Source organism: Gossypium hirsutum, chromosome A09 (assembly GCF_007990345.1).
Source record: "Gossypium hirsutum isolate 1008001.06 chromosome A09, Gossypium_hirsutum_v2.1, whole genome shotgun sequence".
NCBI classification, from domain to species: domain Eukaryota; kingdom Viridiplantae; phylum Streptophyta; class Magnoliopsida; order Malvales; family Malvaceae; genus Gossypium; species Gossypium hirsutum.
In genome coordinates, this window is record NC_053432.1 from 49,172,733 (window position 1) to 49,190,995 (window position 18,263).

Sequence of the window (18,263 nt, forward strand, 5' to 3'; positions counted from 1 at the left end):
ATGCTTGTAACTAGGTTGAGGTATGTTTGATGTTATTCCATGAAATTCATGCATATTTTTAGTTGTTAGCTTGAATTCTACCTAGCCCATGGTTTAAATCTTTGCTATGTGATGGAGATGATACTCGGCCATGGATGTTGTCCTTCTTGGTTGGTGTTTGATGTTGTGTTGATGAGGTATGAAGATGATAGAGTTTGAGTGCTCAACAAAAAGGATTGGATGTGAGTGTGTGTGAGAATTTGAAAAAGGTAGGTCTTAGCAACTTCATGAAGCATTCGGCCATGGTAGGAAGTAGAAGAGAAATATAGTTGTTGTTCATGTTAGATGAAGTAGAGTCTAACAAATGAGCACATATGTGCATTAGTTGCTAGATGGAGAAAACTCGGCTAGCAAGTTGTGTACTAAGGCCGAATGTGACTTTGAATATTATTGAGTAATGTATGTGTTTTGAAATGATGGAATGGAGAGGATGCTTTAATTGTGTTATGAACAATTATATGTTAAATTAAGGGTTGCTAAGCTAGCTATTAAGGTGAAGTGCAAATGTTAGTATTTGAGTACTAGTGCATATATGTGTTTTAGCCGAGCTTTGAACTTGAAACAAAATGGTAATTAGTCAATACAAGTGACCATATTTGTAGACTGTATTAAGTATACAATCGGCCTCAACATAGACATGCATATTCGGCCACATAAATGAATACATAGATTGATGTTGTACGTTCGGCTATAGGTAAGCATATTGATGGCTTTATCTTGACTTAGAAAATCGGCTAAAGGAGAATATTGGTTAATATGTTGAATTTGATTCATGATTTCATACACATATGACTCTAATGCCTAATATACATGGGCTAAGTACCTTGAGTTTCTCTTTGATGTTCAAAATGATTAAATCAATTTATTTGTTAAATTAAGCTCAAGAACAAAGGGGAACTAAATCCGATAAAGGAAAGGAAAAGGTGATCGAATAGCCGTTGAAATCGTTCGACAACATCCGAGGTAAGTTTTCGAGTAATGGAACTTAGATTATGATTCGATTAGATCATGTTATAAGCAAATCAAAATCATGCTCTTTGTATGTAGCTATTGAGTCGAAAATGATAATGCTTGATAAGTGACTTGTGTTTGAATTCTAGTTATGAAAATGAAATATAGATGTGTCAAGATTTATTGATATGTGCATGAATATTCGGATGATAACCGGGCTAAGTCCCGAAGGCATTTGTGCTAGTGACTAATTCCGGGCTAAGCCTCGAAGGCATTTGTGCTAGTGACTAATTCCGGGCTAAGCCCCGAAGGCATTTGTGCGAGTTACTATATCCGGGCTAAGTCCCGAAGGCATTTGTACGAGTTACTATAACCGGGCTAAGTCCCGAAGGCATTTGAGCGAGTAGCTATATCCGGCTAAATCCCGAAGGTACTTGGTTTGGGAATGAGAAATCTTGCTGTAATAATTTCAATTAATACGCTCGTAAAATCCCAACGATGAGGTATGTTTCGTATATGCATTGGAATAGTTGATTCCTTTTAAATAGTATTCCCTCAGTCGATTAATAAGCTTCCGGCCTTTGGTTAAGTTGATCCCTTATGTATGAATATAAGGGTTGGAAATGTGAAGTAGGTATGATTTTGAGAATATGTGTATATGAAATTATCCGTTTAGTCATATGAATGCTATACTTCAGTTGTGCCTAATTTCATTGCTCAAAACTTACTAAGCATTAAATGCTGATTCCGTTTCTTTGATTCTCTGTTTTATAGATTTTGGTTCGTCAGCTATCGGACTCGGAAGTGTCAAAGTCGAAGTCGCCCACACTATCAAAGCCCTTTTGGTACTTCTTTAGTTGAACTCTGATAATGGCATGTATAGGGCTGCCCTTTTGTTGTTAGTCAAGTACTTTGGTATTGTATATATTTGGATAGCCATGCGAAAATGGCTTATATATTTTGAGCATAGCGTTATAATCATTTTGTATATATATGGTTATTGAGAGGTGTGGAAATTCTTGGCAATGATTAGCCATTGGAATGGTGAATTATGATCATATTTTTGTGCTATGTATGTTAAAGGGCTAGTTGAATCATGAAATTATAAAATAGGTAAAGTCTACCTTAAAAACAGATACCGACAGCAGCAGTGATGTGAATATGAAAAATCACTAAAAATAGTAGGAATAGAATTAAATTGTGAATAAATTATGTAATCGAACCTTGATGAATCTATTTTCATATTAAAGTAACGAAACAATCATATGAGCCGTATTTTATGCGATGTTTAAGTTTTCGTGAAATAGGGCCAGAGTGAATTCTGGATTCCCTGTTCTGACTTTGGAAGATCATTATAAATTAACCAGAGATAATTATAAGTCATACCATATATGTATAGATTCCTTTTCGAGTCTAGTTTCTTTATAAATAAACGGAATAAGTATTGAAGCCCTGTACAGGGAGATATCTAAGTCGTAATGCATGAAGGTCAGAGTAGTCGAACCCTGAAACAGGGGAGACTTTAACTAATAAACTGTACTAATTGGCTTGGCCAAAAATTCTAGAAAAATATTTGTAGATGGAAATATGAGTTTAGTTTCAGGAAAAATTTACAGAACTGGTTTTCGAGTTTTGGAACTTGAGATATGATTTTTAAGGTGACAGTGACGCAGTTAGCCAGCTTGTCTGGAAATTTTAAAATGGACTGTGTAAATAAATGAATTAAGTCTGTTTGCACCTCGTGTTCGACTCTGGAAACGGTCTCGGGTACGGGGTGTTACAATTTTATTGGTATCAGAGCTACGGTGTAGTCGATTCTAGGACTACCGTAATACGTTTGGGTCTAGCTATACATGCCATTATGTGATTATTTGATAGTGTGGTGATTTCTGACAATTGAAAATGTGTTTATTTATAGTAATGGATCCTGATCCCAACCGAGCGGTAGCTGATGATCTTGAGAGTGTAGCGCCTGCTCCCGCACAAGGAACAGCGCCGGTGGACTCTCAACCTACTGCTAGTAATCCGAATGATGAAGCTAGACAAGCTTTTTATAGCGTGATGAATGATTGGTTCAACCAATACATTCGAACTAATACGGTTGTTCCACAACCCCCATTCCCGACTAATACAACCCCCGCACCTACAATACCTCTGGTAACTGACCAAATAAGGTCAAATAAGCCCCCAGTTGACAGAATCCGAAAACACGGGGCTACTGAATTTAAAGCTACAGACAACGATGATGCCGAGCAAGCTGAATTTTGGTTGGACAACACTATTCGGGTACTCGATGAGCTATCTTGCACACCCGATGAGTGCCTAAAGTGTACTATCTCCTTGCTACGTGATTTTGCCTACTATTGGTGGAATACGTTGATTTCTGTCGTGCCCAGAGAGCAAGTAACTTGGGAGTTTTTCCAAACCGAGTTTCGAAAAAAGTATATCAGTCAGAGATTCATTGATCAAAAATGGAAAGAATTTCTTGAACTTAAATAGGGTTCCATGTCGGTTACCGACTATGAACGAAAGTTTATAAGGCTCAACCGGTACGCGCGAGAATGCATTTCTTCAGAAACTGTGATGTGTAAACGTTTCGAAGATGGACTGAACGATGATATAAAGCTATATGTTGGCATTTTAGAAATCTGAGAATTTGTGGTACTTGTCGAGCGAGCTTGCAAAGCCGAGGAGCTCAGTATGGAGAAAAGAAAAGCTGATATGGGAGCAAAGGAGCTTCGTAAGAGGTCTTCGGGGAGGCCTTTTCAACAGTTATCGAAGAAATTTAGAGATGGTTTAGGCCGATCTAGAGACACTTCAGGCTTTTCTAGACGAGATCGTGATCGACCCCCTGTGAGTGCACGAGTCACTTCGGTCGCCAGTGTTGGAAATGATCGTCGAGACAGAACGGAGTGTCAGTATTGTGGTAAATGGCATTTGGGGAGTTGTAGATTCCATGACCGCTTCTGTTACAAGTGCGGATCAGCTGACCACTTTATTAAAGATTGCCCGAGATTGTCTGAATAGAATGTAAATCAGAGTGGGAAACCTGGTGCTATTACTGCTCGGGGTAGACCATCTAGAAATACGGGCAATGCTAGTGGCGGTTAGAGAGGATCTAAAGATGCTACAACCAGATCTGAGGCTCGTGCTCCTGCTAGAGCTTATGCTATACGCGCAAGCGAGGATGCTTCCTCGCCAGATGTTATTTCCGGTACTTTTACTCTCTTTGATACTAATGTGATTGCTTTGATTGACCCTGGTTCTACTCATTCTTATATATGTGAAACCTTAGCATCCAGTAAGACTTTACCTGTTGAGTCTACTGAGTTCGTAATTCGGGTGTCAAATCCCTTGGGTCGTTACGTGCTTGTCGACAAAGTGTGTAAGAAATTTCCCCTAGTAATCCGAGGTTCCTATTTTTCGGCAGATTTGATGCTTTTACCGTTTGATGAATTTGATGTTATCCTCGGTATGGATTGGATGACCGTACATGATGCAATTGTAAATTGCAAAAGAAAAACCATCGATTTGAGGTGTGTAAATAACGAGATAATCTGAGTTGAGTCTACTGACTTAAATAGGTTGCCAGTTGTAATATCATCGATGTTGGCTTAGAAATATGTAAGAAAGGGGTGTGAAGCATACCTTGCATATGTACTTGATGACAAAGGGTTAGAAAAGAAGCCTGAATCTGTGCCGGTGGTTTGTGAATATCTGGATGTTTTTCCCGAAGAATTACCGGGTTTACCACCTGTTCGGGAGGTAGAGTTTGGCATCAAGCTTGTACCTGGGACTACACCGATTTCGATAGCTCCGTATCGTATGGCACCAACAGAATTAAAGGAATTGAAAGCTCAGTTGCAAGAGTTGATGGATAGAGGTTTCGCTCGACCAAGTTTCTCACCTTGGGGTGCACCAGTATTGTTTGTGAAAAAGAAGGACGGAACCATGAGGTTGTGCATCGACTATCGTCAGCTGAATAAGGTGACAATAAAGAATAAATATCCGATACCGCGCATTGACGATTTATTTGATCAACTAAAAGGAGCCTCAGTGTTTTCAAAGATAGATTTGAGATCGGGTTATTATCAGTTGCGAATCCGAGATCCGGATATACCCAAAACTGCTTTCAGAACGAGATACGGTCACTACGAATTCTTAGTGATGCCGTTTGGGCTCACTAATGCCCCCGCGGTATTTATGGATTTGATGAATTGGATCTTCAGACAGTATTTGGACCGGTTTGTAGTTGTGTTTATTGATGACATCTTAGCCTATTCAAGAGATGAGACGGAACATGCTGAGCACCTGAGATTAGTGTTGCGGATTTTACGGGATAAGCAGTTATATGCTAAGTTCAGTAAGTGCGAGTTTTGGTTAAGAGAGGTTAGCTTCTTGGGTCATGTGGTATCTGCATCGGGCATCCGAGTTGATCCGAGCAAAATTTCAGCCATACTTAACTGGAAGCCTCCGAGAAATATTACTGAGGTTCAGAGCTTTTTGGGACTTGCCGGTTACTACAGACGGTTTGTAAAGGGTTTCTCGATGATAGCCACACTAATGACAAAACAACTTCAGAAAGATGTTGAGTTTGAATGGACAGAAAAGTGTCAGAAAAGTTTCGATCAATTGAAAACTCATTTGACGGAAGCTCCAGTACTAGTGCAGCCCGAATCAGGCAAGGAGTTCGTCATCTACAGTGATGCATCTTTACTTGGGTTGGGTTGTGTATTGATGCAAGAAGGTCGAGTTGTAGCTTACGCGTCAAGACAATTGAAGACACATGAGAAAAATTATCCAACCCATGATCTCGAATTAGCTGCCATCGTATTCGCTTTGAAAATATGGCGACATTACTTATTTGGTGAGAAGTGCCATGTATTTTCGGATCACAAAAGTCTCAAATATTTGATGACTCAAAGAGACTTGAATCTACGACAAAGACGTTGGCTCGAGTTGTTAAAAGATTATGAGCTTGTCATTGACTATCACCCAGGAAAGGCTAATGTGGTTGCGGATGCTTTGAGTCATAAAGCACTGTTTGCTTTACGAGCAATGAATGTAAACTTGTCCGTTCTATCCGACAATGTGTTAGTAGCGGAATTAAAGGCTAGACCATTGTTGATTCATCAAATTCGTGAAGCTCAGAAAGTCGATGATGAATTAGTTGCAAAACGGGCTAAACATGTTTCGAATATGGAATCAGAGTTTCAAATTGATGATGACGATTGTTTGAGGTTCAGAAGTCGTTTGTGTGTTCCAAGAAATTCAGAACTTATTTCGACGATTCTGAATGAAGCTCATTGTAGCCGAATGTCAATTCACCCGGGGAGTACGAAAATGTACAACGACCTGAGACGTCAGTTTTGGTGGCATGGTATGAAACGAGACATTTCCGATTTTGTTTCGAAGTGTTTAATATGCCAACAAGTGAAAGCGGAACATCAAGTGCCTACAGGTTTACTTCAGCCGATCATGATACCTGAATGGAAATGGGAACGAATCACGATGGACTTTGTATCTGGGTTACCATTGTCGGCGAGTAAGAAAGATGCAATTTGGGTTGTTGTTGATAGACTGACTAAGTCGGCTCATTTTATTTCCGTACGTACGGATTATTCATTGGATAAACTAGCTGAATTGTATGTTTCTCAGATTGTGAGATTACACGGGGTACCCATTTCTATTGTGTCGGATAGAGATCCGAGATTCACCTCGCGATTTTGGAAGAAATTGCAAGAAGCTTTGGGTACCAAGTTGCATTTTAGCACCGCTTTTCATCCCCAAACCGATGGTCAATCCGAGCAGATAATTCAGATACTCGGGGATATGTTAAGATGTTGCATCCTTGAGTTTAGTGGTTCACGGGAACGGTATTTACCTTTGATTGAATTCGCTTACAACAATAGTTTTCAATCAAGTATTAAGATGGCACCTTACGAGGCTTTGTACGGTCGTAAATGCCGTACACCATTGTTTTGGACCGAGCTCAGTGAAAGTAAAATTTTCGGGGTTGATTTAATTAAAGATGTTGAGCGGAAAGTAAAAATAATTTGTGAAAGTCTGAAGGCAGCATCCAATCATCAGAAGTCGTACGCGGATTTAAAACGAAGAGATATTGAGTATCAGGTGGGAGACAAAGTGTTTCTTAAGGTTTCACCTTGGAAAAAGATACTCAGATTTGGCCGTAAGGGCAAACTGAGTCCAAGATTCATTGGGCCATATGAAATCTCCGAACGAGTTGGTCCAGTTGCATATAGGTTACTTTTACCCCCTGAACTTGAAAGGATTCACAACGTTTTTCATGTTTCGATGCTTCGACGTTACAGATCTGATCCTTCGCACATAATTAGTCCATCAGAGGTCGAATTCAATCTAACTTGAGTTATGAAGAAGAACCGATTCGTATCCTAGCTCGTGAAGTGAAAGAGTTACGACACAAAAAGGTTCCTTTAGTAAAAGTGTTATGGCTCAAACACGGGAGGGAAGAAGCTACCTGGGAACCCAAGAACTCTATGAAAGAACGATACCCAAACCTATTTACCGGTAAGATTTTCAGGGACAAAAATTTCTTAAAGTGGGGGAGAGTTGTGACAGCCCTAAATTGACCCTAGTCGGGAAGTGGTTTCGGAACTGCTAAACCGAGTCACCGAAGTATTTGAATGTGATATTTATTGTCTAGAATATGTGAATATGAATGTGTGAAAGTTTTAAGCTTCGATTGAGTCGATTGCATGTGAATTTAGTTAATAGGACTTATGTGAGAAAATTTAGAAATGTGCTAGGCAAATGTAAGTGGCCTATTAATGCATGTTATAAAGATGATGGGTTTGCATGTCAAATTACCCAAAATTTGAACTAGTGGCCGGCCATGCTATGGGTTAAAAGGTATTATAAACATTTTATGTTAGTGTTTTATGTTAGGAATAATAAAATAAGGAGCATGGGTGATGAAAAAAAAAGAGAAAAAAAAGTTCTCATTTTGCTCTGATTGACCGAAAAATCAAAGGAAAGAAAGGAAGAAAGGTTGAATAGGTTCGGCCATGCTTGTAACTAGGTTGAGGTATGTTTGATGTTATTCCATGAAATTCATGCATATTTTTAGTTGTTAGCTTGAATTCTAGCTAGCCCATGGTTTAAATCTTTGCTCTGTGATGGAGATGATACTCGGCCATGGATGTTGTCCTTCTTGGTTGGTGTTTGATGTTGTGTTGATGAGGTATGAAGATGATAGAGTTTGAGTGCTCAACAAAAAGGATTGGATGTGAGTGTGTGTGAGAATTTGAAAAAGGTAGGTCTTAGCAACTTCATGAAGCATTTGGCCATGGTAGGAAGTAGAAGAGAAATATAGTTGTTGTTCATGTTAGATGAAGTAGAGTCTAACAAATGAGCACATATGTGCATTAGTTGCTAGATGGAGAAAAATCGGCTAGCAAGTTGTGTACTAAGGCCGAATGTGACTTTGAATATTATTGAGTAATGTATGTGTTTTGAAATGATGGAATGGAGAGGATGCTTTAATTGTGTTATGAACAATTATATGTTAAATTAAGGGTTGCTAAGCTAGCTATTAAGGTGAAGTGCAAATGTTAGTATTTGAGTACTAGTGTATAAATGTGTTTTAGCCGAGCTTTGAACTTGAAACAAAATGGTAATTAGTCAATACAAGTGACCATATTTGTAGACTGTATTAAGTATACAATCGGCCTCAACATAGACATGCATATTCGGCCACATGAATGAATACATAGATTGATGTTGTACGTTCGGCTATAGGTAAGCATATTGATGGCTTTATCTTGACTTAGAAAATCGGCTAAAGGAGAATATTGGCTAATATGTTGAATTTGATTCATGATTTCATACACATATGACTCTAATGCCTAATATACATGGGCTAAGTACCTTGAGTTTCTCTTTGATGTTCAAAATGATTAAATCAATTTATTTGTTAAATTAAGCTCAAGAACAAAGGGGAACTAAATCCGATAAAGGAAAGGAAAAGGTGATCGAATAGCCGTTGAAATCGTTCGACAACATCCGAGGTAAGTTTTCGAGTAATGGAACTTAGATTATGATTCGATTAGATCATGTTATAAGCAAATCAAAATCATGCTCTTTGTATGTAGCTATTGAGCCGAAAATGATAATGCTTGATAAGTGACTTGTGTTTGAATTCTAGTTATGAAAATGAAATATAGATGTGTCATGATTTATTGATATGTGCATGAATATTCGGATGATAACCGGGCTAAGTCCCGAAGGCATTTGTGCTAGTGACTAATTCCGGGCTAAGCCCCGAAGGCATTTGTGCTAGTGACTAATTCCGGGCTAAGCCCCGAAGGCATTTGTGCGAGTTACTATAACCGAGCTAAGTCCCGAAGGCATTTGAGCGAGTAGCTATATCCGGCTAAATCCCGAAGGTACTTGGTTTGGGAATGAGCAATCTTGCTGTAATAATTTGAATTAATACGCTCGTAAAATCCCAACGATGAGGTATGTTTCGTATATGCATTGGAATAGTTGATTCCTTTTAAATAGTATTCGCTCAGTCGATTAATAAGCTTCCGGCCTTTGGTTAAGTTGATCCCTTATGTATGAATATAAGGGTTGGAAATGTGAAGTAGGTATGATTTTGAGAATATGTGTATATGAAATTATCCGTTTAGTCATATGAATGCTATACTTCAGTTGTGCCTAATTTCATTGCTCAAAACTTACTAAGCATTAAATGCTGATTCCGTTTCTTTGATTCTCTATTTTATAGATTTTGGTTCGTCAGCTATCGGACTCGGGAGTGTCAAAGTCGAAGTCGTCCACACTATCAAAGCCCTTTTGGTACTCTTTTAGTTGAACTCTGATAATGGCATGTATAGGGCTGCCATTTTGTTGTTAGTCAAGTACTTTGGTATTGTATATATTTGGATAGCCATGCGAAAATGGCTTATATATTTTGAGCATAGCGTTATAATCATTTTGTATATATATGGTTATTGAGAGGTGTGGAAATGCTTGGCAATGATTAGCCATTGGAATGGTGAATTATGATCATATTTTTGTGCTATGTATGTTAAAGGGCTAGTTGAATCATGGAAATTATGAAATAGGTAAAGTCTACCTTAAAAACAGATACCGACAGCAGCAGTGATGTGAATATGAAAAATCACTAAAAATAGTAGGAATAGAATTAAATTGTGAATAAATTATGTAATTGAACCTTGATGAATCTATTTTCATATGAAAGTAACAAAACGATCATATGAGCCGTATTTTATGCGATGTTTAAGTTTTCGTGAAATAGGGCCAGAGCGAATTCTGGATTCCCTATTCTGACTTTGGAAGATCATTATAAATTAACCAGAGATAATTATAAGTCATACCATATATGTATAGATTCCTTTTCGAGTCTAGTTTCTTTATAAACAAACGGAATAAGTATTGAAGCCCTGTACAGGGAGATATCTAAGTCGTAATGCATGAAGGTCAGAGTAGTCGAACCCTGAAATAGGGCAGACTTTAACTAATAAAATGTACTAATTGGCTTGACGAAAAATTCTAGAAAAAAATTTGTAGATGGACATATGAGTCTAGTTTCAGGAAAAATTTACGAAACTGGTTTTTGAGTTTTGAAACTTGAGATATTATTTTTAAGGTGATAGTGACGCAGTTAGCCAGCTTGTCTGGAAATTTTAAAATGGACTGTGTAAATAAATGAATTAAGTCTGTTTGCACCTCGTGTTCGACTCCGGAAACGGTCTCGGGTACGGGGTGTTACAGAATCTGTGCACCAGGTAGGAAACCAGAAAAGAGGTGGTGAGTCCATCGGACTGCTTAAATACCAAGCTCCCTTCGGATCTAATCCTAGACATGCATACCGCCATTGCCACACCTTAACGTCATGGATATTTCTAGGAAACCGATTTGATTAAGTCATTTTTAGGAAAAGTGATTAATTTTGGAAAAATACTTTCATTGCGGAAGCTTTGCTTGTTGTCGTGTTATTTTGAAATCAACTGTTGTTTTTAAAAACGCGCCCTAAAGCTATCCAATTTCAACAGTTAAAATAAGTAATACCTATCTTAGTAATACATATTAAAACCATCAAAAATAATTAAGCGGCCTTATTACATTTAAAAACCCAAAACTTCAAATGTAAATAAAAGGATGTCCAGTTCACCAGAAGAAAATCAAACTTTCAAAACGGGTGGCCACTCCGAATTCCCTCACAGCTCCAAGCCCACTATGGTTGGGGATTTCCTGCGTGGATGAAAATAAAAGGGGTGAGTTTGGGGAAACTCAGTGTGTAAGGAAAACCCATTCAAAGCCCAAGTCAGCTCAAGCCTATTGGGCCTAAGCCCATTCAGGTAACAGTGGTACTGGGCCAGAGCCCTTTTCAGATTACAATAAACTGGGCCTTAGCCCCTTATTCAGATAACAGTATGGCCCATAGGCCCATTTCAAAATACATGCAACATCAATAAACATATGCAAGCCCATTTGGGGAGACTACTCAACCCACCAACCACTACACTCCACCCGTACCAGCCATACACTCCAAGTGGGGAATAGCTCAACCCACCCAGCCCAACACTCCATAGTTGCAGCCTTGCTGCTCAGTTAACAGTAAATTGAGGCAAAGCCTCCAGTACGTGGACAAGCCACTTTCAGTACTTCCTCCGTCAATATCCCAGTCTCATGCATCAGATAATAACAACATGGCATGCAGTAAATAACAACAGTCAAACATGCATTTAGGTCAATTTAACCCTAGGGGTATTTCGATAATTTATCTCTTAGGGGTAAAACTGTAAATTTTCCACTTTTAAAGGTATTTCAGTAATTTATCTATTTTAGGGTTTTTCATGCATATTCCTACTTTTCACGTACTAACAGAATCACGTACCGAGGGTTCTTACCGGATTGGGCACATTGGCCCATCATTCCAATTTTGGCCCATTAAGCCCAAAAATATCGAGGGCACAGAAATCATGCACTTTGCAGTCCAAACATTGCAGCTTACCAAAAACATTAATCGATTTACCTCACGAGCATTCGCACACTCGCAAATCTACAAAATACCGGTTTTCGGCATTTCGGCTTTTCGGCTTTTGCCGATCTAGACTAAGAAAGTGGGTGTTAGTTACACACCTGTTTGCGACGATATGCTGACGAGATCCACACACGAACCGCCTACAATTGGATTACTAACACGTTAATCTAACTATTCAAATACAAACTACGTATTAACCCCTTACAATATTCGGCCAACCACACCTACAGATCATAGTAAGCTTATAAGAAATCAATAAGCAACTCATTAACAAATTTTTGTCAATGTTTACCACATAATCATAATTTCACTGCAAGCTGTCTTCCTGAGCAATAGTCACTAAATTATTTATAACTGGAGCTACGAAAATCCAAATCAAGTTCCGTTAATTTTCCCTGAAAATAGACTCATATATCTTCTATCCATAAAATTGTCAGAATTTTTGGTTTAGCCAATCAATACCAGATTTTTCTCAAAGTTTCCCATGTTTCACTGTTTGACTAATCTGGCCACTCTTCATTACGAATCAAATTTCTCATTGTACAGAATTCAAAATATGTTCTCGTTTATTTCATTTGAAACTAGACTCATTAAGATTTAATTACATAATTTATTCATCTCCTAATTCATCTCCCACAATTTATGGTGATTTTCCAAAGTCATGTTACTGCTGCTGTCCCAAGCAGATTTATTACCAAATCACTCTTTCACACACCTATCTTGCATGCTTATTATTTAAAAATGTATATCACCAATAAATCATCACATATCTATGATTTTACTTAAGTATAATCTCCATTTCATCATTTTAAAGCACAACATGTTAGCCGATTTTTCCCTTTAGCATCTAAGGCACATGCATGCTCATTTGTTTGGCTCAACTTCACCTATCTTCCATTTTTCATCAAAAGAACATGAAACAACAACCATTTCCTTCATTTTAATTTATGACTAAATGCTCACAACACAACTAAAAACCAAAATATGCTTCAAGAGTTAAGGTAGAATCAAGAAGAACTCATGAACCTCAAAATAGAAGTAAGGTACCAGCAACTTACCTTCAATTTTCCTCCTCCTAATGACCGAATACTCAAGAGCTTTCTCCTCTCCTTTCTCTTCTCTAACTTTCAGCTATGATGAACAAAGATGGACAAAACTTTGTTCTTTTCACCCCTTTTTCTTTTAATAAAACTTCATATTTCATCCATTTAATTCTTTAATACAAAAGACATGAAATTCTTATCATGAAACATTTACCTAACCCATTATCATGGAACATTTACCTAACCTATTATCATGGAACATTTACCTAACCTATTATCAATTTGTATCAATTTGTACCATAAATTATGGATATCAAGTGTACATTTTGTCTCTAACAACATGATGGCTGGCCACTTCATGTAAAATGGGAGGTTTGTCATGCAAATCCTCCTATTTTGCACTCCTATTTATTTGGCCACTTCAATTTAGCCTATAGCATTTTCAAACATTTTCACATAGATTCTATTTCATAATTTCACTCCCCTTTTTGTTATGGAACAAAAATTAACTAAAATTGTCGGGTTCTATCTTAAGTTTGGGCTTTCTAGAGGCCCACTAACATAATTAAACCTATGCCAACATTCACAGGATTCCTGAAAATTGGGGCATTACATTTACAACCTAAAATTCAAGTAAACATGCATGCTATTTATACATCCATTTATCATTTGGTATACTTAACATTTTAAATTTTTTCACAATGTAATAAATTGAAATAATTAGTCTAAATTTAGATAATCTGGAATAAATTATTATCAAACTAAATTTACAATTTATTCATAAAATCCTATCACTGTAACATCCTGATTTTGGGCTTAGTCGGAACAGTGGTTTTGGGACCATAAATCCGATGAGGAAAATTTCGTTTTTATTATATTTTTATGGTCTACGATTTCACGAAATGATTTTGTGAAAATTTCGTTCGAACATTTTGACGTTTGGGCACTCAATTTAGTAAAAAGGACTAAATTGTAAAAAGTTTAAAAGTTGAGTTCTACATGTTAGAGGTATCAAATTGTTATGAAATTTTAAATGGGAGGTCCTTAAATGATAATTAGACCATTGTATAAATTTTTGGACAAAAATGGCCTTAATTGGGTAAAATTTGAAAGAATAGTAAAAAGGGCATTTTGGTCATTTAGGGGTAAAATGAATTAAAAGACAAATTTTAAACTCCAAATGTGTCCCTTTCTTCTTGCTACAGCAGAATGTACCAAAAGCAGCCATGGTTAGGGTTTGACCAAGCTTCCAAGCTTAATAGTAAGTGATTCCGAGCTCCGTTTTTAATGTTCTATGTATTTATGAAATTCTGGTAACATGATCTGCTCATTTCTACCATTATTTTGAGCTAGGATTTATGTTTAAAAAATTACCCATGAATGATATGCATGTATTTTGTTGTTTAATGGTAGAATATAAAGCTTGAAATTGTGTTAAACAACTTTTGCTAAGCGATTTTACGTGAAAACGAGTAAAACAGTATAATCGGTAAAATACCTAATGTTCATAAGTACATGTTGGAGTGAGAATTTGATGTTTCCATAGAAGGGAAAAATGATCAGCATGTCATGAAAAATAAGAAAATAGGAAGAAGTTTAATTTCTGAACCTTGGGGCAAAAGTACAAATATGCAAAAGTTTAGGGGTCAAAATGAAAATTTGTAAAAAGATGATTTTTAGACCTATATGAATAGTGTGACTAATTATTAGGCTAAATGTGATATTATAGATCAAGAAAATCGAGATTTGGGCTTAAATCGGGAAAATACAAGGTTGTGGACTAGAATGGTAAATTGCCATTTCTGGATCCGAGGTAAGTTTGTACATAAATAATTTATCGATTCTTTTTATTTTATTATATTTTGTTATATATGAAATGTGGCTGCCTATAGAATGATTATTTGTTGTAAATTGCAAATTGAAAAAGGACTATGAATAAATTGTAACATGTTGGAAAGTGAGGAATTTCCCGGTTGAGCCTTCGGAATAGAAACGATACGAATGATCTATTGTGAGGTCACTTGTGTAGTACTAAGTGCAGGCTACTACGTGTACCGGATTATTGGTCGCATGTGTAGTACTAAGTGCAGGCTACTATGCGTACCGGATAACTTCAATCACGTGTGTAGTACTAAGTGCAGGCTACTACGTGTATCAGATGGTTAGGTCACGTGTGTGGTACTAAGTGCAGGCTACTACGTGTACCGGATAATTGGTCGCATGTGTAGTACTAAGTGCAGGCTACTATGCGTACCAGATAGCTTTGGCTACAAGTGTGAAAATATGTGCATGCAACTGAGTATCAATTATTATTCCGAAGAGTTCAACGGGAAAATCGATTAAGTAAAAATACATGTGAACATGATTATTGTGACAGCCCTAATTTGACCCTAGTCGGAATGTGGTTTCGGGACCACAAAACCGAGTCATAAAATTTAGTTAAAATTTTATTTGCATATCTTATATGTGTGATAGTACTTGTACAAAAATTTGATGTTTTAATTTTATATTAGGAATGTGAATTTGCTTGAAAGGATCTAGTTGAAAGACTTGGAAAATTATGATAGGTAAATAAGTAAGGACCAAATAGTATTAAAGTGGGAAAGTGTTGTCCTTGCATGTCAAATTAGCCAAACTAAAGCATAGTGGCCGGCCATGCTATGGGTGGAAACATGTCTCCAACATGTTATGCTAGTGATGTATGTTAAGAAAAATAAAATAATGAGCATGGTGATTAAATAATGAAAGGAAGGGTGATGAAAAATAAAAAATAAAAAATAATATGGTCTCATCCATACCCCTTGTTGCCGTGAATTGAAGAAAGAAAACAAAAAAAAAGTGTTCATTCTTGAACATCTTTGGCCGAATAGAGGAAAGAAAGGAAGGGGAAAAGCTTGAGAAAATCGGCTATGGTGGTTTGCTAGACTAAGGTATGTTTGATGTTATCCTTGAGATGCATGCATGTTTTAGTAATTGACTTGAGTTCTAAATAGCCCATGTTCAAATCTTGAATCTTGTTGGTAACATGAGCAATCGGTCATGAGAAAGTGTTCAAGAAATGGTTGTTGTTCATGTTATTTGGATGAGAAATGGTGAGTTTTGTTGTTTCATGTTAAAGTTAGGTGAATGATGATAGAGGAGTGTTTGAACTATAAAAAGAATCGGCTACCTTGTTATGAGCTAGGGTCGAATGTGAGTTTGGTTGTGTTTGAATATTACATGCTTGGTAGAATGGTGGATGAAGGTGCCGAATGTATGTTGGATTGATAGAGTCTCCAAATTGATTTTATGTGTGTATGCATGATCGAATATACGTGGTCACATGAGTAAGGAAATGAGTTACTTGATATGTGGTAAAAGTTAAGTACTAAATCGAAGGTTGCTAAAATTGCCATTTCTTTAGCCGAATATGTGTTTGATCAATGAAGGAATTGTTGAAGAATATAGGTGAACTTGGTGAGAGTATTCGGCTTAGTGTATAAATGATATAAAGATTTTAGGAAATTGTTTTGGTTAGGTGTATGTATGATTAAGTATATTCGGCAATATACTTAAAGTGGGTACATGATATTACATTATAATTATTAAGCTTAAGTATATGGATATGTGTATATGTGGTCATATAATGACATTTTGGTTTGAAAATTTAATGATATGTGATTGCCGAATGTGATAAATAAATTCATGTTATTGGGTTAAATATTGAATACTCTTATTTGTATTATTTAAGCTCAAGAACCTAAAGGAGAGGCGTCCAACAAGGGGAAATCGAAGGTCATCGAGTAGCCGACTCGGAATTATTTTACCCAACATAAAGTAAGTCATTAAGCATATAGTTGGTATTAATTCAAATGGTCATAACGTCTATGTAATGATGCTGAATGGAATGAATAAATATATATATGCATGTACGTATGTGATGATGAAAGTGTTGAATGAAAAGAAAAGAGGTGAGATGTATTGAGTTGTTGATCTCGGCACTAAATGTGCGGGTATAAACAAGTATGACCATGAGATTGGCACTAAGAGTGCGGGTTTAAATTGTGCAGCACTAAGTGTGCGAATTGACTATGTAGCACTAAGTGTGCGAGTTTGATTATGTAGCACTAAGTGTGCGAGTTTGACTATGTAGCACTAAGTGTGCGAGTTTGATTATGTAGCACTAAGTGTGCGAGTTTGACTATGTAGCACTAAGTGTGCGAGTTTGATTATGTAGCACTAGGTGTGCGAGCTGATTATATAGCACTGAGTGTGCGGACTTAATATGTTCTTGAATCATTATGGACACTAAGTGTGCGACACAATTGAGTCGATCACGGACAGCGGATCGGGTAAGTATCTTGAGCTCATGGCTAATAGGTGCTATGTCTATATTTGGAGTTGAGCTTGGTAAGTTTGAACCCATGTGACGAATATACTTGAAGTCACGTACATAAGATTTATCGTGGAATGGGTGAAAGGCCGTTTAGTTGTATGATTGTAACGAAAATAAAATGATTTATGAAAATGCCTCGAATATTCTATTGATGAGTATATGGAATGTGAATGCATGATTTGGTATGAGATTGAACCGATAGGTCGGAGGAACTATGGTATGGTTCGGTATGGATGGAGTAACTAGCCTCGTTCCATTTTGTTTCCTCTTGTGGTAATGTTATTAATGGATGGTAGTGTATTGCTTATGACTTACTGAGTTATAAACTCACTCGGTGTTTCCTTGTCACCCATACTAGGTTTCTTGGACTCGTCTCTTTTTGCGTGGTCGGGCCGTCATCGAAGTCATCACACCGGATAGCAAGTTTTGGTACTTTCTTCTTAGTTGGCTTAGGAGAACATTTCGGCATGTATAGGCTATTATGTTGTGTTTGAACTTTGGTATGTAAACTTTTAGCCATGCGAAAATGGCATAAATGTTCGGTTGGGTTTGGTTTCATAACGTTAGGTCGTAAATCTTGATAATTCGACCTTTTTACGCCATATGTCATGGTTGATTATTTTGGTGTTAAAATTCATGATATGGCAATAGTGTAGTAGGGGGATGTTTGACAATGATTAGCCTTTGGCATGGCTAGTCATGATCATAATTTGTGATATGTATGACGAATTATTAGTTAGATCAAGGAGTAAACACGAAGTGGGCATAGTTGCTTTCGTAACAGATCTGCGCAGCAGTGACA